The sequence below is a fragment of the Camelus dromedarius genome, chromosome 4 (assembly GCF_036321535.1).
Source record: "Camelus dromedarius isolate mCamDro1 chromosome 4, mCamDro1.pat, whole genome shotgun sequence".
In the NCBI taxonomy this organism is placed as follows: Eukaryota; Metazoa; Chordata; class Mammalia; order Artiodactyla; family Camelidae; genus Camelus; species Camelus dromedarius.
Window position 1 is genome coordinate 43,491,401 of NC_087439.1, and position 21,415 is coordinate 43,512,815.

General features: G+C 40.3%; 1 protein-coding gene across 1 annotated transcript in view; it reads left to right on the top strand.

Moving 5' to 3' along the window:
• The window catches only part of B3GALT1 (beta-1,3-galactosyltransferase 1), a 515,937-nt gene extending 494,749 nt beyond the window's left edge, over window positions 1-21,188 (top strand). Inside the window, exons 8-11 of the mRNA XM_064484882.1 lie at window positions 9-77; window positions 12,317-12,425; window positions 17,067-17,239; window positions 20,650-21,188. The gene's annotated coding sequence lies outside the window, so the exon portion shown is untranslated. The remainder of the gene's footprint in view (window positions 1-8; window positions 78-12,316; window positions 12,426-17,066; window positions 17,240-20,649) is intronic.
• Window positions 21,189-21,415: the final 227 nt, after the last annotated feature.

Here is a 21,415-nt window from a genome sequence, read left to right on the forward strand (position 1 = left end):
TCTTCCAGCTAGAGAAGAAACAGGAAGGGAACAGGGAGGCTCCCCAGAGGCAGTTGTCAATCGTGCTTTTTTCTAAGGTAATTTGTTTGTTAATTCACATTCTCTTGCGTATCAGCTTGATTTTTTGCTTGCTTATTTACTTTGTAATTATTCTCAGTTGGTTCTGATGCCCGTACCAGAAGTGCTACATTCTTTTGCGGTAAATTTTGTGAGTGCTATGGACTGGATCCCAGAGATTAGACCTGCATGGATTTTCATGGACCTGAATTAAAAAAGTGAACTTCCTACCATTTTAAGTGGAGAAAGAGATGGTTGGATAGTTTTCTCTCTGCATTAGAAGGCAGGTACAACCTCGAGCAACCTAGCTTTAAAATCAAAGTAAAGAGATTCACATTGCATTTCTGATAAACTATAAAACCAATTTTAGTTGAGAAAGCTGTCATTTTGCTTTATTGCCCTTGGGGAGATGGCAGAATGTTGATGGAAGTTCATGGAGGCATATGCATTGATTCAACCATTCACTCAATATACAGCCCTTGAAGGCTGACTGGGAACCAGATGTAATGTTAGCACCAAGTGTTACACATTTTAGGAGTGGATTGTTGACATGCCTTCCAAAGCTCAAGCTTCTCTATTTTTCAAAATCAGAATGGGCTTCCTAGAATCCCTGCCTCAGTAGGAGATCCTTCACTCTGAAAGGACTTGTAATTCCATTTTCACTAAGTCCGAATTGTTTATAGCTTGGTATATAGAATTAGTATTTTTACACTTCCATGAATAAACTTAGCGGATTAGAATAGGGGTTAGATTCATGTCTGCTAACCAGAAAAGAAACACAGTAATCCATGTGTGGTCCTATGTGTTTGTGCCTCTCAAATACTAAATCCATTCTCATTGTGATATGAATTGTCTTTGAGCCCCAGCCCCAAACAAGAACCAGTAGGCTTAATTTACATTATGCGCTGATACTTCAGTTTCTTCAAACAAATGGAAGATGATACAGAACTCTAAATAGGTTTAATAATTTAAAATTAAAACCTACTCCTGTGAACTTAAAAGCAGATTGCACAGGGGGCAGTAGAATTTGCTGAAAAGCTTTGGGCAAGCAGACCTGTCCCAGCCCCCTGTCCTGAGTCAGCAGCTTTGCCCAGTCTGTACTCACAGCTACGCATGTGCAACTGGACATGGTGGACAGGGTTTGAAATCTCCAGACTATTTGGCAGTTGTCCCCCCAGGGCTGAGGCACGTCTCACTTAGCTTTATCAGACTCCACATAAATAGTCAATAAGACTTGTTTAAAGTCTCTCCCCCACAGCGAGATAGCTACTCCATGGTTGGGATGATCTCCCCAGCCCACACCTCTATTTCACCCAAACTTCAAGACTCAAGTCAGATGTTGCTCATTGATGTTCTTGATTGTCTTTCCACGAGCCAAAGAAAGCCCGCAGGTGTGGGCCATCATATATTATGAGACTTGTGGACTGTCTCAAAATACAAAGCCTTCACAAGTGTACCTGCTGATGCCATTTAATCTCCCTAAATGTGAGATTCACCCAATATAATACTGAAGTCACAAACACCTCCTAGCATCAATCCACCGGTGTAAGGAAAAGTTCCTGGACCATTGCCCTTCATGTGCAAAGAGCTGCTGAGCTCCTTTAGAAGGGATCAAAACAATGACGACCAGCTTTGGACTTGGCAGGTGTTATCTTCTCCCAAAATATGCTCTGTTTCCAATCTTCCCATCTTAGTAATTGTGCCCTCTAGCCCCAGCTGCTTACGTTAGAAATCTGGGGACCACCCTCAACATCTGCTTCTCCATAGCTTGAATCCACCACCAGGTCCTTTAATTTTGTCACTACAATAGATTTTGACCATGCTAGTAGCTTGCTTGCTCACCTCTCTAATCCCACTCTCCCTTTTCCAGTGCTTTATCCACACAGCAGCCAGGGAGGCTTTTTTAAAACAAAAATTAGACCATATTGTTCCTCTACTTAAAACACTTCATTGGTTTTTCAATGTACCTTGTATAAAATCCTTATTATGGCTGCAAGGTTTTGCATGACAAGGTCTCTGCCTACATCATGGTCTTCATCTCATACCCACATCCTCCTCCATTTTCAGTCACACCAAACTTCTTTCATTTCTATGAACATTCCCAGCCCTTTCCTTCCTCAGGACCTCCGCTCTGCCCTGCTCTGAGCCTTGCCTCTCACTATCTTCCCCCCAACCCACTTCCCCTGCCCCAGACTTCAGAAGCTCTTGGTGTGGGTATCGCTCCTCAGAGAGACATCCTGGGCTCTTTCTTCTGTCACTCACTTGCACAGTATCATTGTATTCTTTTATCAAATGCATCAACATTTATAACTGTTCATCTATTTGAGCATCTGTTTACTTCTGGTCTATCCATACCCCCCACCTCCCTGGACCAGAGTCTTCATGAAAGCAGAGACTATGTTTGCCTTGCCCACGCTGCATGTCTATCACCAAACACAGTCAGACAAAGAAGGTGCTCAGTAAGCAGTTTAAATAAATCAACAAAATTTTGTTTTTTCAAGGGAAATTCCAAAGTTCAAACAGGTCTCAAAATAAAGTTAATTTTCTTTATTCTACTTTCCCTTTTAACTATTCCATCCATAAACCATAAAATCTGAAGTTGTTAGAAGAAACTTTCATGCCCTAATCCAACAAATTTCAACGTCCATGTGAATGCCCGCCCACCTTTGATTTACTTAACTCCAGATACAGGAGCTCACTTGTTCCTAAAGTCATCTTTCCCTTTCTAGACAGATCACTGGACTTCCTCGCGCTGTTAGAAAATGGCTATCTTTCTTTTCCTTAGTCTTCTCTTTTTCCCATCAATCCCTCCTATCATGTGTAATCCTTCTAACACTTAGAGGTCTGACCATAGTACTTCCTCCCAGTGGAAGGTTTTCCACGGCTGCAGAATGAACTGTCCCTAGCCTTTTGGGAGCCTAGCAGAGTGTACCTTTTGGGAGCCAGATCCTTTTCTTCTCTCCCTCTGCATCATCTCTCACCCCTCTGGGCTCTATAATCACGACAAAGGCAGTCATGAAATACGTGGTCTTTGGGGAATGGCTTCTTCCACTCAGCCTGTTTTCAAGGTCCATCCCCGTTGTCGCACGGGGTTGCTTTTCATTGCGTGTAGCACTTTATTCTTTTGTGGTTGAATACATATTCCATTGTGTGGATAGACCATTTTGGCATAAAATTTTCAAAATCTTTCCTATAATCCTTTTAAATGTCTGTAGTTTTGGTAGTGATGTTCCTTCTTTTATTCTTGATTTTGGTAATTTGGGTCCTCTCCCCTTTTTTTCTTTTTTTGGTCAATCTAGGTAAAGGTTTATCAATTTTGTTGATTTTTACAAAGAACCAAGTTTGGGGTTTATTTATGTTTTCCTATTGCTTTTGTTTTCCTACTTTACTGATTTCCACCCTGGTCTGCATTATTTCCAATCCTTCTGATTATTTTGGTTTAATTTTTTGTGTGTTTGTTTGCTTCATTTTGCCTTTTTTTTTTTTTTAAAGTTTCTTTTGGTGAAGGTTAGATTTTTTTATGTAAACTTCTTTCTTTTCTAATATAGGCTTCTTTGGGTTATATATTTTCCCTAAGTCACTGCATTAGCTGCATCCCATAAATCTTGATATGTTTTGGTTTTGTTTTCATTCAGTTCAAAATATTTTCTAATATCCCTTGTGATTTTTTGACTCGTGTGTTATTTAGAAATGTATGATTTAATTTTCAGTTATATGAAGATTTTCCAGTATCTTTCTGTTGTTGATTTCAGAGTTTCATCGTGGTTGGCAAACATGTCTTGAACGATTTCATTTATTTTAAATCTGTTGTGATTTGTTGATTTATAGCCATGTGTAGTCTGTCCTGGAAAATGTTTCATATGTACTTGAAAATAATTTCTGTTTGGCTCTTTTATTACCATTTAACTCTCTATTGATATTCTTTATTTGTGAAAGCATTGTTCTCATATTTTCCTTTTCTTCAGACATAGTTTTCTTTCATTTTTTGAACATGTTTATAATAGCTGATGTAAAGTCTTCTGCTGGTCTTTGTCATCTGGGCTTCCTTGGGGACAGTTTCTATTGACTTGCGTTCCTCTAAATGGGTAATACTTTCCTGTTTCTTTGTATGTCTTATAATAGTTTGTTGAAAACTGGACATTTTAAATAATACAATGTGCCAATTCTGGAAATTAGATTTCTCCCCTCTCCTCGGGGTTTGTTGTTATTGCTGTTAGTTGTGGTGGTTATTAACTACTTTGTTTAGTGATTTTCCTTGAGTAACTTTGTAAAGTCTATATATTCTTTGTTGTATTGGCCACTGAGATGTCTAATCAGTAAGGTTAGTGGCCGACTGGTGACTGGACAGATTTCCTTAAATGCCTTGAACCAGTGTTTTCCAGCCTTTGCAAAGGGGCTGTGTATGTGCATGACTGGCCGTGCTTTCAATGCTCTGGCAAGCTGTTTACAACACTGCCTTGACCTTCACTTTCTGCTTGCACAGAGCTTCTAAGTTAGCCAGAGTTATGATCACCAGGCCTTCTCAGGTCTTTCCTGGGCATGTCCATAGCCTGGTACCTGTGTGTGGCCTTTCTGACTCCCACAAATGTGCCAGAAGTACTTTTCAAAGTGTCCTATGGACATCTCCTTCTCCAGGTTTTCTTTGAAGAATTTGGACAGCCTCTTATTAGTCCTCCTGGTAACACTGCCTCAGGCAGCTGTGATGTTCAACAGTTGCCACTGATTGCGTTCGACAAACACTCTGCGGATAGGGCTGTTTTCACAGAATAAGATCTGTATAAGTCTTGGTAAAGGCAATCCCTGACAAGGGAGCCCATCAGCAAGTTGCCAGGCAGGACAGATAGTGACAGTTCGCTGGTTATGGGGTGTTTGGGGAGTTCCAAACCCATCATGCCTCCTCTGAGGGCTTCTAGGCTGCTGGTTTCCACAGCTACCATAGTTGTTTTCAAGACCACTGCAGAACTAGGAAGAGGTGGATAAGACTGGCGAATTAAACCCCCACGAATCTTGCTGTTCCTATGACGATCCAGTCATATTTCTTAAATGGACGCTCCTCAGATTGTTGCAAGCCTTTAGTTAATTTACAGAGCTCTGATAAAGCTTACTTTGACAGTCGACACTTTTTTCCAGTGTTCTCATTGCTTTCGTGGAGGAGCAGCTTTTTTTCAGGGGTCTTTCTTCCACTATTCTGGAAAATGATTGTTGACAGTTCATTGATTCATTCACATATTAACTGGTAAAGGATTGCTCTTTCATTCAGCAAATATTTATTGTTGTTTATTATATGTCAAAAATTATAACGCTAGGTAGAGCTGAACCATAGTGTTAGAAAGTGGCTGCTGTACAATACAGGGAGTAACTGAAAGGTTTTAAAGCAGAATAGATAATGGTAGCAGGATATTCAAGGTAGTGGCCGTGGAGATTGGATTAGACTGAAGAGCCATGTTGAGATTCAGACAGAACAGGTACAGATGACCACTCAAGTGCAAGATGGGGGAGCAGGTGGAGCAGCATCGCCAGCATTCATCTGTCAGAGTTCCTCCTTGTCAATACAGCTTGTCAGTATCATTTGTAACACAGATGCTCTCACACTCAGAAAATAATCGAGGTGTGCTCATTGGTCCCTCATCCCTAAACCTCCTAAGCTTGTGACGGCTAGCTAGCCATCAGTGCACATCCCTAACTCTTCTTCCCATACATGAACACTCGCCCCTTCTTTGATTCTTCTGACTGAAAATTGGGGAGATGAAGACAGGGAGGTAGAGGTGGCTGCTCAGACTGTTAGATGATCTTCATTCAATAGCACTTATTCTTAATTAACCATGGTAGATATTTTAATTTTTTTAAGCCATCTTACAAAAAGTGTGGAAAAGAAAAAAAATCCAGTGTTAATCACACCATTCTAATGCAATTATCATTATTCCACATGTTTCTTTCCAATAATTTTCCTGTGTCTATTTTTACATCTAAGTGATATTTTCCATGCTATCTTGAACCTTATCTTTGTTACTTAAAGTTACAAACATTTTGTGTTGTTCTGTTCTTTGCATACGTGATTTTTCGTGGATATGTTCTATTTCTGCTGGGGAAGCATTAGAATTTAATCAAAGTATCTACGACTGTCAGACATTTCCATCAAACAGTGTAAGCTCATCATTCCAAGAAGATTGAGAATCACTGGATTAGTAAGTTGTATAAAAAATTACTTATTTTCTTCTTTCTGAATAGAATTGCTACTTATCAGAAAAAGCACCAAGCTTCAGTAGGATCCATGAACAGGGAAACACAGCCCGTGCTTCTCTTGCAGATCAGAGCGCATCTCTGGTGCTCTGGGAGTGGAGCAGCCGTCCTGCCATGCATTAGTCTTGCCCAGTGAAAGTCTAAGGCAGCAAATACTGGGTTTTGGCATCTAGAGGAAGCACTCTTCTAGCAGCTTAGAAAGCACCAGCCTCTTCACATCATCACATTGATCTCAGCCTTCCTCTTTGGGACCCAGGTGGGTCTTTGTTTCTCATGGACAAAAAGGAGTCAGATGCTTGTGTTTGAGCAGGAACATTTACCTGTTCTAGGCAACCCTCTGCCACACTTCCCTCAGAGTTTATCTCATTCTATTCCCAGGAAAACAGACTGTGGAATTGGTTGAGAAGAGCCCCTGTTCACAGTACCCAGCGCTCTTGCTTTGCATGCAAAGCCTTATTCAATTTATTTTGAAATAAGCTCATGCTGGGAAGGGCTGCTTTTCTAGAAACTGGGAAACGAAAGATAGTAGCAAATGCTCACTTGCAGGTTAGGAAAGAGTAAAGTGATCAAAATATCCTGCCAGCCTCGTTTATTAGATAATTAGCAGTTCTCTTCCTGTATCAATTGTCAGTCAGCCAAAAGAGGTGTAAGTTTCCTTTCCCCAGTTCCCGTTTCACACACACCCACATTTTGTGTGACTTCACAAAAACAAGCCAGAAGCTGTCTTTTCTTTGGCCTGAATAAACTATATCTTCAAAGACTTTCCCTCCTGCACCGAGGTTTGGGTTGACCCTGGGTGCATAACCCCAAGAGAGTTTCACTTTCGTTGAGAGGAAGGGAGGACAGTAAGTTCAGGGCTGAAAGGGGCCTTTGAGATCATCTGGTCCAGTGATTCTTAAACGCCATCCATTTGCCAGACTAGCTGACTACAAAAAGACTTCCCCCTGGAGCTTTTCATAATACAGGTCATCCCATCTCAACCCTGGGGATTCTCACAATGGGACGACATTCAGGGCAGATTCTTCTGCTTGGCCATGTTTGCAGACCAATAAAATGCAGCCCAACTTCCTCATTTTAAGTGAGAAAATGGAGGCCCAGACAGAATGACATTCAGTCAGGTATTGACAAGGGCGAATCAAAACTCCCAGTCCTAAGTTTTCCATTCTATTACACAGCCTTCCTAAAACTAGAACTGTAGGCTCAGGGGCTTCAAAAGCAAGTTAGGGTTCACAAACTGAGATTCTAATGAGCTAAATGATCACTCATTTTGAGAGCAACGCTGGGCTTTCCTAAACAAAGAAAACCCCAGTGACTAATTACTTTAGCCCTTGAATTCTAGTTAAAATGCCTTCTACACTTCCTAGGCTCCTTCCTATTACCTCAGCACATGAGACGAGGAACAGGGGAGGGGAAATTTACTTGTTTACTTAGCAAATATTTAAAAATAAGCCTAAACACCTCTTAATATATCAGGCTGTGCCAGGTCCTAGAAATATAGCTGGTGAACAAAAGAGACAGTCTCTACCATAATGGAGCTTACAGTTTAGTGAGGGTTAAGGATAATTAAATAGGCAATTTGCTATTTAGTATGGTGAGTGTTATGATGAGTGGATTACAGGGAGTTACTAAAATTGTAAAACCATTTAAAAATGACAGGAGTGATTTTGACCAACAGATATTTCCTATTGATTAAAAGTGGCCAAAGAAAATTAAAGATATGAATATGTTCATAAGTGAATAGAACTATAGCAGTCTGAATCACCCAACCAGTGCCTATGGTAGAGTGGAGAAGTTGGCAAATCCTCTTCCCAAAAATCAACTATAAAACACAGTTAAAGGCTCATAAACATGCATTTCAGGGCTCTGGAAATTGACTAAAGGCAAACAACAAGTTGAAGAATGTTGATTCAGAAAAAGCTGCTGGAGCTATATATAAGAACAGAGGGAATCTGCGGCTTGCTTTCTTGGGGTGGTTCCCATTCCCTCCTCTCTATCTCTCAGCTCAGTCAGTGTGGTAATTTTGCCAGGGTGAGGCTAGAGCTTTGTTACTGGAGGGGGCTCACTTGATTTGGAGTAGGAAGTAAACCCACGTTCCACTATGCTATGGTGAAAGTAGCAGTGTTGGTAATCGGCAACTCTGCTAAGCAAAGTCAGTTGCTCCACTAGCCTGAAGTTGCAGTCCAGTCTGATAGTGTGATCAGAGGTGATGCAGGACGTCAATGGGGAGTTCTTAGAACATAGTATTCTCAATGACTGATCCCTCATCTGAAACAGTAGAGACCAAAATGCAGTTCAATCACATTCAAAATTCTTTAAAAAAAATGAATATATCTATATCCAGCAGACCTATCTTCAGAACTAAAGATGAAATAAAAACATGCCTAGATAAATAAAAACAGATACTTTGCTAGCAGTCCAGCTGTACAGAAATACTAAAGAATACTGAAGCCCTTCTCGAGGACAGGAAATGACACCAGATGTTAGGGAGATTCTACAGAAAGAAATGAAAACTGCTAAGTCTATATAAATATTTTTTCTCCTCTTAATGACTTCAAAAGATATAAAGTTGGAACAATTAAAAAATGGAAGTAAGAAAATAGTTCCTTTACAGTAGCAGCAAAAGAAATAAAATGCTTAGAAATAAATTTAAATCAAGAAGATCTGAAAAAGAAGAGAGACAGTCCATGTACACAGATTAGAAGATTCAATATTCAAAATCCCAGTAGAGGTTTTTTGGGTTTTTTTTTGTTTTGTTTTTCCCAATGGACAACATGATCCTAGGATTTATATGGAAATACAAAGAACCCAGAATAGCCAAAACAATTTTGAAGGGGGGAAAAAAAAGGAAAAACCTGAAGGATTTACATCATCCAATTCCAAAACTTACTAGAAAGTAAATCAAGTACTTGGGTAAGGATAGAAATACAGATCAATGGAATGAAATTGAGGGTTCAGAAATAAATCCTTGCGTTTTTGGTCCGTTGATGAACAAAGGTGCCAAGACAATTCAACAAGGAAGGAAACATCTTAAACAAACGAGCTGCAACAGTAGGATATTCTTATGCAGTGAAAATGATTTACCTCCCTGATACCTCATACCACACACAAAAATTGACTCAAAATGGATCATAGATCTTGATGTAAGAACTAAAACTTTGGTCTGAAAATATGAATCTAAGAATTATCAAATCGGGATGAAATTTTGGTTGTGTCCATAAGATACTGTCACCAGGAAACCCAGGAACACCCAAACCCTGCCCCATTGACAGTATCCTGGGGAAGATCAAAGCACAAGGGATCACAGCTGAAGAAGCACAGCACCGTTTTGTGATTAAGGGGGCATGAGCCCCAAATCTGAATGAAGAAAACTGTGGTGAATGGGAGAGCCTGGAATTGAACCCCCCTTCTTTAGTTGGCATCTTCCCATTTTAAGTGACAGATAACCTCATCCAAACTGGCTTAAGAAGAAAGAATTTATTGGGTTGTAAATGTGAAGTTTAAGGGTGGGGCTGACTACAAGGATGCTTTGTCCTGTACCTCAGTCTCCTGGTGTCTTTCCATCCATACCTTTACATACCCCCGTGTACTGACTCCATCCCCAGGCAGGCTGTCCCCTTGTGATTGAAGATGGTCGCCAGAAGTTCCAACATCCCATCTTCCCATCTCAGGTCCAGTGGAAAAGAGCATTTTTCTAACAGTCCCAGAAAAAGTCTCATTGGTTTTCGCCCCCTGAAACGAGCACTGTGGCCAGGATGGCACCATGCTCTGATGCCCAGGTCTGAGCTTCACGCTTTGTGGGACGGAGCTCCACAAAAAGAACGTGTCTTGAGGATGAGAAAGAGGGTAGCTCCCCCCAGATAAACAGGATAACCTTTTCCAGGAGAAGAGTGAGTTTGGGTGCTAGGACGTAAAAACAACAGGTGTGCCAGAACTGTATTTTTCAAAGCTAGTAATTTTTAACTTGCTTCATGCCAGATACAACTAGAAAACATCCATCAGATCCAGAGGGACAGAGAAAGAGAAAGCAGTAAAAAAATACATTAAAAAAAAAAAAAAAAAAAGAGAGAGACACTCGGTCCCAAGTCCTGTTGCTTAACCCGGACCAACCACAGCAGCCTGTGGAGCTGAGCTGCCACGCGGCAGAACGAGAACCGAGAACCGGAGAGGGAAGCTGAGGGGAAGGGAGTGCGGGCGGAATCTCTGCCGCAGGCAAAGTGGGCCTGCGCCCTAGTCACGGGGAAGAGCGGGAAGGAAGTCCGGGGAAAGTCAGCCGCGCCAGCAGGGGGCGGCCGGGTCTCCCCGGAGCAGACGACCGGCCAGCTGCGCGAAGGGGAGACACAGCAGGGGCGCTGAGCCGCCGCCGGTGAGTGGTGCAGAATCGGTCTGTCTGAGTCAAGTCAGGAGAAAGGAAGAAACCAATGAAAGAGCACCGCGTGAAGTGGTCTTCAGTACGCAGGGAATCTGCCTACTTTTGATAGGGAGCCGGGCGTCTGAAGAGCATTCCCCCGCCTTGGAGAGGAAGGAGAGGGTGCGGACCACCCTTGTCCCAGATGTCTACCAATTTAGAGATGGTTGTTAAGCCATGGACGTGTGTAAAGTGAGGAGAGAGGAGGAGAGGAAAGAGAAATGGAGGAAGACAGAGACGGACCTAGGATAGATCCTGTGGGAGCCCCCATCTTTATGGAAAAGGTAGGCTTTCTTTTCCTCCACAGGTTTGTTGGTTTGGCTTTATTTGAAGGTTTATAGCAGCTTGACAGGCTTGTCTCCTAATTCCTGATTAGCAAACCGCAGGGAACTCGGGCTTGCCCTCAGTGTGCTCGAGGAAGAGGTTTGGTAAGTGTGGTGAATTGTCTTCTGTGTTCAAGGTTGGAGTTACAATAGCCCAGACAGCTAATATAGAGCGCCAGCTGCATTTTCTGGGATTGAGGGGAGGTGTTTTCCTTTTTGAAATCTGGTTTTGCCTTTACAAACCTCTTAATAATACAAAACTTTGAGAAAGTTACCAATTAAATTCTTGCCAGAATCCTCGACACAGATTTCCAAGTTAGCAGGTATTGGGAGGTGCCCGGGGAAGGGCAGCTGTAGAAAGAGAAGAGTGCTCACTCTTTGGCAGGAGACAAGTGTCTGGAGTCTAAGGTTTTTGTGCCAGGAGAGACAGGGAACCTACAGATAATGAGGCATCAGAGCTGACTGCATTTCCTAAGGGGACACAGTGTCTGATTAGGGAGAAGAGATTGGGACTGAAAACTGATTGCTTATCGAATCCAGGGTCGATTACATGGAGATTCGTTTGTTTGAAATACTGGGGCAAATTATTTTGAAGGTAAGAAGGCAGGTGAAAAGAAAGTTGGTAAAACCCCAAATCACCCACACGTTTTGCCTATGGTGCTTTACATCTGTTTCCTCCCTTAGTTCCCATTAGAATCCTACAGTGAAGGAGCTGTTGTTACTCCTATGTTACAGAAAGTCAAGGCACAGGGAAACTATGTAGCTTGTCCAAGGTCATGGAGCTCAGTGGAAGTGAAGCTGGGGTTAGAAGCCAGGCAGTTGTGGTTTGCAGAGTTGAACCCTGAAAGCACTGTGCTAACCAGCCCTGAGGTTGGTATAAGGGCTTATATCAAGCCTAACATCAGAGAAGCTGGACACCTATACATACCCAGTGAATATCTCCGGGCTGGATGCAATTTAAGTCCCTTGGAGCAGCTTGCCTGAGAGTGACAGACTATTGGAGAACGGGTTTTGTGGGGTGAGGTCACGTGGGGCAAGGAGAGGCAGGAGAGAATAATCCCAGCTTTGAAAAATGGGATGCATTTCGCACAGAGCACCAGGAAATCAGACCTTCGTCTTCCTTTCAAGATCCATTTTCCCCTCGCTGAGCACACTTAAAGAGGAGAAAATGAATTCTGCCCATTGAAAAAGGGCAGACCATAATGAAAAACAACTTTAAAGACACTTCAGCACATAAAGTCTTTGGGCTACATCACTGACAATGGTTTACAAGTTTATTTTCAACTTGCAGTTATGCTGAGCAGACATTTTGGGAAGTGCAGCAGTAACTCAGGCGGCGGGCTGCAGTATTGTCTGCTGGGCGTCCATCTGTACAGGCGCGTGTTGTCACAGACGATCAGGTACAGATTTATCCAGACGCATCATCCGCAAAATGGCCAGCCAGGAGAGTTTTCAAATTATATTCCTTACCATTTTTTGCTAAGTATACAATTCTAAGAAAGCAGATTTCTTGGCAAAGACCCTTTTTTTCCCCTGAAGGAAAAAGCTTTGAACACAGCCAAGACGATACAAGCTTTAGGTCCGCGTTTGAATCCCAGTCCTGGCACTTGTTAATTGGCAACCCTGAGCGGGTTATGCAAACCCTCTGAACTTGACATCCTTATTTATTACTTGGGGAAAAGACTTCATTTACAAAATAGGGCTGTGGGGAAAATTAAAGAAGGTAATAGCCATTATCTTCTTTTTTTTTTTTTTTAGCATTTTTAATAGACTTTAGTTTTTTAAACAGTTTTAGGGTAACAGCAAAATTGAGCAGAAGGTATAGAGAATTCCCATATACCCCCTGCTCGTCCCCCACTAGCAACTAGTTGCACCAGAGTGGTACGTTTGCTACAATCAATGAACATATCATTATCAACTGACACATCATTATCCCCCAAAGTCCATGGTTTACCTTAGGGTTCACTCTTGGTGTTTATACGTACATTCATTGGATTGGGACAAAGGTATGACATGCATCCATCATTATAATACCATTCAGAGTGGTTTCAGTGCACTAAAATTCCTCTGCGCTTTGCCTGTTCATCCCTCTCTTCCTCCAACCCCTGGCAACCATTAATCTTTCTAATGTCTCTGTAGTTCTGCCTTTTCCGAAATATCTTATAGTTGGAGTCATATAATATGTAGCCTTTTCAGATTGGTTTCTTTCACTTAGTAATAAGCGTTCAAGGTTCCTCCATGCCTTTTCATGGATTGATAGCTCATTTGTATTTAGTGCTGAATAATATTTCTTTGTCTGAATGTACCACAGTTTATTTATCCATTCACCTACTGAAGGACATCTTGGTTGCTTCCAAGTTTTGGATTATGAATAAAGATGCTATAAGCATCTGTGTACAGGTTTTTGTGTGGGCATAAGTTTTCTTTTTTTTAATTGACATGTAGTTGGTTTACAATTTTGTGTTAATTTCTGAAGTACAGCATAATGACTCAGTTACACATCTATAGAGATATATTCCTTTCCATATTCTTTTTCATTACAGGCTATTACAAGGTATTGAATACAGTTCCCTGTGCTATACAGTAGGACCTTGTTGTTTATCTATTCTGTATATAGTGGTTAGTATCTGCAAATCCCTAACTCCTAATTTATCCCTCTACCCCTTGCCATTAGCTTCTTATGCTACATAAAAACATGATTTTTTGGTTCACTCTTCTGAGCAGCACGTAGCATAACAATGACACAATAAGTGCTTAATACATAAGTTCTGTGTGAATGAATGTGTGAATAACACTATCCATTGAAAATGACATCTAGGGACATATCAGAGCTAATTTATTCTTAATTATTTCTCCCAAAGTAAACAAAAACAAAAACAAAAACAAGCTCCCCTTTCAGCTTCCTTTCTAAGGTGATTTCTGTCTATGACTGTTTGCATGTCTGCTTTTTCTGGGAATTCCTTTAAATTTTTTGGTTTGAGTTTTTTGTTTCCAACATCCTGTGTCTTCTGCTACATTAGCTTATTCCCTTGTTTTGTAAGAAATCATTTCCACCAAGCTTCCTAAAAGGATGAATTGAAGATAAATTTTTTTGTAGTTTCCTATCTAACATGTCTGCCTTCTAGCCTGCTATAGGTAATTAATTGCATTGGTATAGAATTCTAGGATGAAAAATTTTCCCCTTGGAATTTTTGTTTCTCCAGTGTTTCCTGTAGTATGGCATTGCTTATTAAAGAAAATGTAGACGAATGTAAGAAAGAAGATTAAAAACAACAGTAATCCTACCTCCCAGAGACAAGCCTGTCAACACTGTGATGTCTACCTTTTCTAGGACAAACACTCACCACACAGTCTCACACACACACAGCCATATTGTATATATAATTTCACGTCATGACTGTTCAATTGTATATCATGTTATCCTCTTGTCATTATGTATAACGAAATTAATTGTAAAGCCCCTTTTAGTCACAGATTCTATGACTTGTTAAGAGATTGTGATGTATAGATGGTTTCAGTAAAAGTAGCAGACCGTTTGGGAGTTGGTTTCATTGACACAGGCATGTAATAGAACTGTGGCAGAGGAAGATAAGGTTAACTGCCTGCCAAGTGCTTTTCATTTAGGGACAGACAGGGTTCTTGGTGAATATACAGGAATCAAAGACATGTTACAGACGAGGCTCAATAAATCATCTGAGTATAACCTACAGTCAGGAAAAGCATGTTAGGATGAAGAAAAGGGCACAGCAGGGCCTCCTGGAAAAAAACCTCGTGTGCAGCCTTTAGGATGAAAGGAGGCTACATATACGCAAGGTGCTCAGGGTTCTGAATGGGAGACAGGCAGCCAGCACCAGTTTCAAAGGCTGGCAATTAAAGGTGACAAGCAATAGATAACAGAACAGAGTTGCCACATGAACACAGAAAGTCTTTGGTGCTGTCTAAGGACATAGCCTAGGTAGGCTTCAGAATGAAATGGAAAAGAAGTCAAGAAAATAGAGCACGTAGCTAGGGATGGAAAAGTGGTACATGGAAATGACGACTCCCACTGAGGACAAAAACAGGAAGCATTTACTAGCAAAGGTGTCTTCACAGAGCTGACTTCTGGGTTATGGGAGTCGTACCAATCCACTCTTCTCATCTCGCCCATTATAATAGCAATGAAAGGTTACAGTGAGTTACAAAGTTGCCATAGCACCGAAAATCAGAAATAAATATCAACAGTTTTACTCTGAAACGCATTTCTACTAGACAAAGCCCAGCCGAGGTCAGGTGGTAAAAGTAACAGTCACCAGAGAATACTGCACCTTATGAGGCAGAACAGCAGGTCCGTGCAACAGAGAGGAGGGGCGGGAGGACAGTGAAAGAGAGGCTCCCACCCACGCCCTTTGTCCTGCCTGGATCCGCACCTCTAAGGTGTACGTCCCGAGACAGGGTAAAGCGCGCACACGCGTGTGCGTCCGTTTGTAGGAATGTCATCACTGCCTCTTTCCCCACTTTCTTAAAGATGCCCTTTTCTGCAGTGAGGCAGTGGTAAAGGGGACAGGTGGCCCATGACACTGTAGCATGTGAAGTAGGCTTCAAGAAGGGATATAAACAGGAAGCTTCAGGGAGTAATGCACTCTGCGGATTGTATTTTTCATGCTTCTGCTTAAAATTTCAAGAAAATTCCAGGGAAACTTTTCCAATAACTTTTAGTATGAAAAGACAAATGGCTTTCTACAGAATTAGAAGAGCAGGGAGTAGTAATCAGTCCTTCCTTTGTGTGGGCCATGTTGGTCAGAATCAGCTCTGGATAGTCCCTCCAAGTCAAGATCCACCCGGGAGATGCCACCGGTCTCTACGGGAAAGGTGAGGGAACTGTTAGTTCCTAGCGCTTTGTATGGGTAGAGCTATCTTCTCTTCTTTGGAATGCAGAACTCAAGAGCAGTGACAAGGTACCATGGATCTGAGGAGAGAATCTTTCATGAAAAACCAGACGAAAAATTAGAAAGCATTTACTTTGTGTTTTTACTTTGTGTTTTCCTATGTGTCTCTGTGACTCAACAGATGAAAGAGAAAATATGTGCAAATATAGAATTATTTTAAATGATCGGCCTTGAAAAAAAAAGCCAAACACACGCGCTCACACAAGTACACTAAAAGTGCAACAGTATATTAAAATCTATGTTGAAAGCAGTAGAGAGCAGAGGGGAGGTTAGAAAAATAGGGACCAGTGACTTGAAAGACAGAATGTGAAGGGAAGAGATTACATGATGAAGTTTATGGATGAGAAATACTTGGTAGGGAGAAGCCAGAAGGCAAGATCTGAAGGGCAACACTTCTGAAGACTAGCCAGGAGGAAAGGGGGCAGAACGTGAGAGCAGGGAACCTCGGTGGCTAAGAACGTGGGCCCTTGAGTCAGCAGACATGGATTCAAAACTGATTAGCTCGGGAAAATTACTCAACTGCTTTAAGCTTTGGGTTTATCATCAATCAAATGGGGACACTAATCATTCCTACCTGATAGGTTTTCAGGATTAAAATGTTGGCCCTGACACCAAGGAAGAACTCCAAACTAGCTCAATTTGTTAAAAAAAAAAAAAAAAATCCACCTAGACATGTCCTGATGTGTGTTTAATTTCAAGAGTGATTCTTGTTCCTTTGTATTTTCTATTTACTGATTGGTTAATGATAGTTTTTTTTTTTTTTTAATTTCAAGGATGAAGGGAGAGGGAATAATATACAATTAGGAAAAGAAAAATATCTTAGTTTCAAAGGAAGAATATCACTCTGATTTCAGTCTTCTTTCTTATATTAAAGAGTGGATGACAATGTACCAATATCCCTGGTTTCTTTTTTCCTTATTCATCTTTATCCAAATTTAATTCAGAAGATGAATAAACACTTAGGTTTTTAGAGCTGCTAGTTAGAGTTGGATTATTTTGTCCCCAGTCGTCTCCTCAGACCACTCCACAGTCGCCATATCCTGTGAGTGCTGTAACAAATGACCATAGACTTAGCAGCTTAAAACAATATGAATTTATTATCTTATACTCCTGTAGGTCAGAAGTCCTACCCAGGTCTTGTTGGGCTAAGATCAGAGTGTTGGCAGGTCTGTGTTCCTTCTGGAAACTCTGGAGAAGAATCAATTTCCTCGCCTTTTCCAGCTTCTAGAGGCTGCCCACATGCCTTGGATTATGGCCTCTTCCGCCATCCTCAAAGCCATCAACTGCAGGTAGAGTCTCACATCACATCTCTCTGACTTCCTCTCTTGCCTCTCTTCCCCTTTTAAGAGCCCTTATGATGCTATTAAGCCCACTGGATAATCCAGAATAACCTCCTACTCTTAAAGTCAGCTGATTAATACCTTAATTTCATCTACAGCTTTAATTCCCCCTTGCCATGGAAAGTCACATAGTCACAGGTTCCAGATAGTAGGATGAAGAGACCTTTGCAGGACGAGGGGGTCATTATTCTGCCTACCACAGTCAGTAAATGGGTTTTATCAGTAAAAAAAAAAAAAAATCTGGGGGCCCTGAGATTAGAAGCTTCAAGAAGCATTACCTCCTATCAGACAGATAGTGTCTCTTACTGAAAAGTGGGAGATTGATTTGGGTAACATAAACACCAGCACTGTCTACTCACTGTTTGGGTTTGTTCATTTTATTTTTTAATGAATTAGTAATATATTCTCATGGTTAAAAAACAATATAAAAACAAATGTTCAGGTAAAAAAAAATCTCCCTCTCAATGCTCATTTGCACATCTATGTGTTCCAGACGTCTACCTACTTATAACTTTGAACTACTATTGATATATTCCTGTGTGTATTTTACTGTTTGTGCATATTCAGTTACAGATATATCTATATTTTGAACCCATTTTTTTACCTTGAAGTTTTCATACTCTGTACCGTGATCTTTATATTGTGGTAAAAAATACATGACATGACATTTACCATCTTAACCATTTCTAAGTATACAGTTCAGTAATGTTACTTACGCAGACTACTTAATTGTGCAACCAACCTCGAGAATTTTTTCATCTTGCAAAACTGAACTCTATACTCATTAAACAACTTCCCTCCCAAGCCCCAGGCAAATACCATTCTACTTCCTGTTTCTATGAATTTGACTACTCTAGATAACTTGTGTAAGTAGAATCCCAGTGTCTTTTGTGACTAGCTTATTTCCTTTAGCATAATGTCAGTAAGACTCATCCATGTTGCAGCATGTGTCAGAATTGCCTTCCTTTTGAGGCTGAATAATATTCTGTATGTATGTACCACATTCGTTTATCTGTTCAACTATGGATGGATGTTTGGGTTACTTCCACCTCTTAGCTATTGTGAATAGTGCTCCTCTGAACATGGGTGTGCATTGTGCCATGATGTTTCATTTCACCAGTGTTATAACCTGGAGATCTTTCCATGTTATGTATGGAGAGCTTTTTGTTTCTTTCTTTTCTAAAAACTAGCATCATAAGATGTTGTATTGATGGACCTCTATATATTTAACCCCATGTTGATGAACATCTGTGCTCCTTCCACTTAGGAGAGATTTCAGGGGAAAAATTTGTATCCCCCCAAATCTATTCACATCCAAGTTGTCTTTCTTACAAGTCAGCAGTGAACGTTTCCCAGGTATTTTGACTGAGCTTCTCTAATAAAGTTAAATAGATGTTCTAGTTGATCTAGAGATGTATAAAAACAGTTAACTCAGGACTGGAAAAGTCTTGATGGTTAGCAGTGAAACTGTTTAAACAAAGGATTGAGTAAAATAATTGTTATAATATGACTAAACTACGTATATATTTTGAAAATAGAAATTAAGATCTGCAAGACTAAAATAATAATGATTTGCAAATAATCTGAATGAGAGAGTTCAGATATTATAACAAATATTGGAATGTATTTTAAGAAAGATGAGGAGACAAAAATTTGCTAAATTCCTTAACCTATGTAGGCAAAAGTCAAAGGTCATTATGTTTTTCACATTTTTGATAATTCAAGAAATACAAATCAGAACATGTCAACCCAAAGATGAACAGTAATCAAATTTAAAATTATATGAATGCATTACACATTATCAGAAGATAATGATGCATCTCTGCTCAGAGTCCTTAGTGGAGGAAGAAAAGGCAAGAGCATTTATAAAAATATCAAACAAAATGGAAATAGTAAGGCAGACTGTACAGTTCAAACACAGGAGAAGAGAATATCACATCACCTTTAATTAGGTGAAGAATTAGAACCTCAAGGAGTCAAAAGAGTAAGATCAAAGGAAATCTTAACCAAATAAACCAAAATCACCTAAACTGGAAAAAACCATACAAAAAGGATAAGAAAGCTCAAAACTACCAACGCTATCAGACCTTGAGAAAAGAAAATGGCAAAATACATATTTGAAAAAAGAGCCAGAAAATTTTACTGGATACAAGAGGACTAGGGGCTGGGATTTATATCTCCTCTAAATGTATATTAGGAAAAGAGGAACCTAGGGAGCTTATTTCTGGGTGAAATTTTGGATTATCAATCAGATAATGGAATATCCATGAGATCCTTATTGGAAAGAGAATGTGTGGATATGAATTGGGAAGGGCACCAGATCAGATCTGTAAAATGCACGTACTCCCAAAGGAAACGTGAGAAGAAATTTATAGAAGGCTCCTGCCACATAGGAGAAAAACGGCATAAGGATTCCACTGTCTTGAGAAAAACCTGGATGGGAACAGATGTAACCTCCAAAGTTAAATATTTAAAATCAGTGTGTAAGATACACTTCTAGGAAAGAACACATTTTTAGGTATCCACTTTAAGAGTCCAGAGTAAAATCACATTAAAACAACTTGGCTAGTAGCATTGATACAATATATTTGCAAGGTGGAAGAGAAGTTGTAAAATGTAAAGTGAAAGACGTGTTTCTTTTTGTTAATGATGCTATGAAAATAACCAAAATTAATTTATTAAAAGCTGGATTTCAATCAAAATTTATATGGAAGAGGAGCGAATTCCTTATAGTCATATTTCAGAACTAAAGGCAACCTTAAAAAGCATTCTATATGACTGTTACACTAGAAAACGAAGATATAAGACAATCTATGAGGAATAATGAAGGGGCAGAAAACAGATCAGGCTTAAAAAGAGCCAGCGGTGGTTGACAATGTCAAAACCACTCCGTTCCTTCAAAGAGCAAAAACAAAGACTTGGAGATCTGAATTTGATATTCTCATTTGCAAATAAGTTTTACATGTATAAATAGAAAAAAGTAGATGAAGACATTTGAAAAGAAATATAGGAAAAAAAGATTTAAGTAGGAGGCATTCTTGTTTATGGATTGTGGCAGAAAGAGAAAAGGAAAGACAGAACGCAAAGACAAAGACTGTCACATTTAGACATGTGACAATAAGGAGAAAGAGCTATGAGCCCCCAAAATAAAAGCGAATGCTTTCAGATGGCTCAGAAGGAGAACCTACAGACTACGTGGAGGTCACTAGCCACAGTGACAGGAAGGGGATGAGACTGGAGATGTGAGGAGGAACCATGGCATCAACCGTTTATGTGATGAGCCGGGCAGAGGCACTGGTGAGCTGAGCCTGAAATTATAACGATCTGATCTTGCAATTTGTTATCTTTCTTTTTTCTAGTGATGCTCAGAGGCTGGAATAGAGAGAAATTGGGATGAGTTGCCAACATGCCACTGGGATTTCTCCCAGAACAGAAGAATCTCAAAATAACTTTTGCCACTGGTCCCCTGTGCGGCCCACATCATTAGGACTGATGGATCAGGTTGCCAGGACTGATGGTTCCTTCTCTCCTGGCTCTGTTCCCTGCAATTTTAGAAACAGTCAGCCTCAGAAGTCATCAGTATAGGCACCTGGCTATTTTGAAATATCTTCCACAGATTCTCAAATCCCCACCAGAGATTCATCATTTAGATCCCGGAGGCTGGCTTACCTAGCTTCACGTACGTTCTTCCTCTGACCTAAGAAGCTCCCTTCTCCTCCCTAATCGGACCAAGCCCTACTTAGGACTAGCTCCGTGGATTAACTGAATGTCATTTCTTCAAGGAAGCCATACTTGAATACTCTTCACAGCACTGTCAAATACAATAAATAAAGTTTACTTATTAAATACAAACAAAATAAATAAAGTTTAAAAATGTTGCCTGATTATCAATTAAGAACCGTATTGTATATATTTGATCAGCAATGAATTTTTAGTATAGAACCAAGTACTTTGTAATAAATATTGAATATGTGAATGAGTGAATGAAAATCTAAATATCCCTCAGAGGAATAATACCTTGAGCAGTGGTTCTCATAGTGTGGTCCCCGGAACAGCAGTATCTACATCACCTCCAAATTTGTTAGAATACAGATTCTCAGACCTACTGAACAGGGTTGAGTCCAG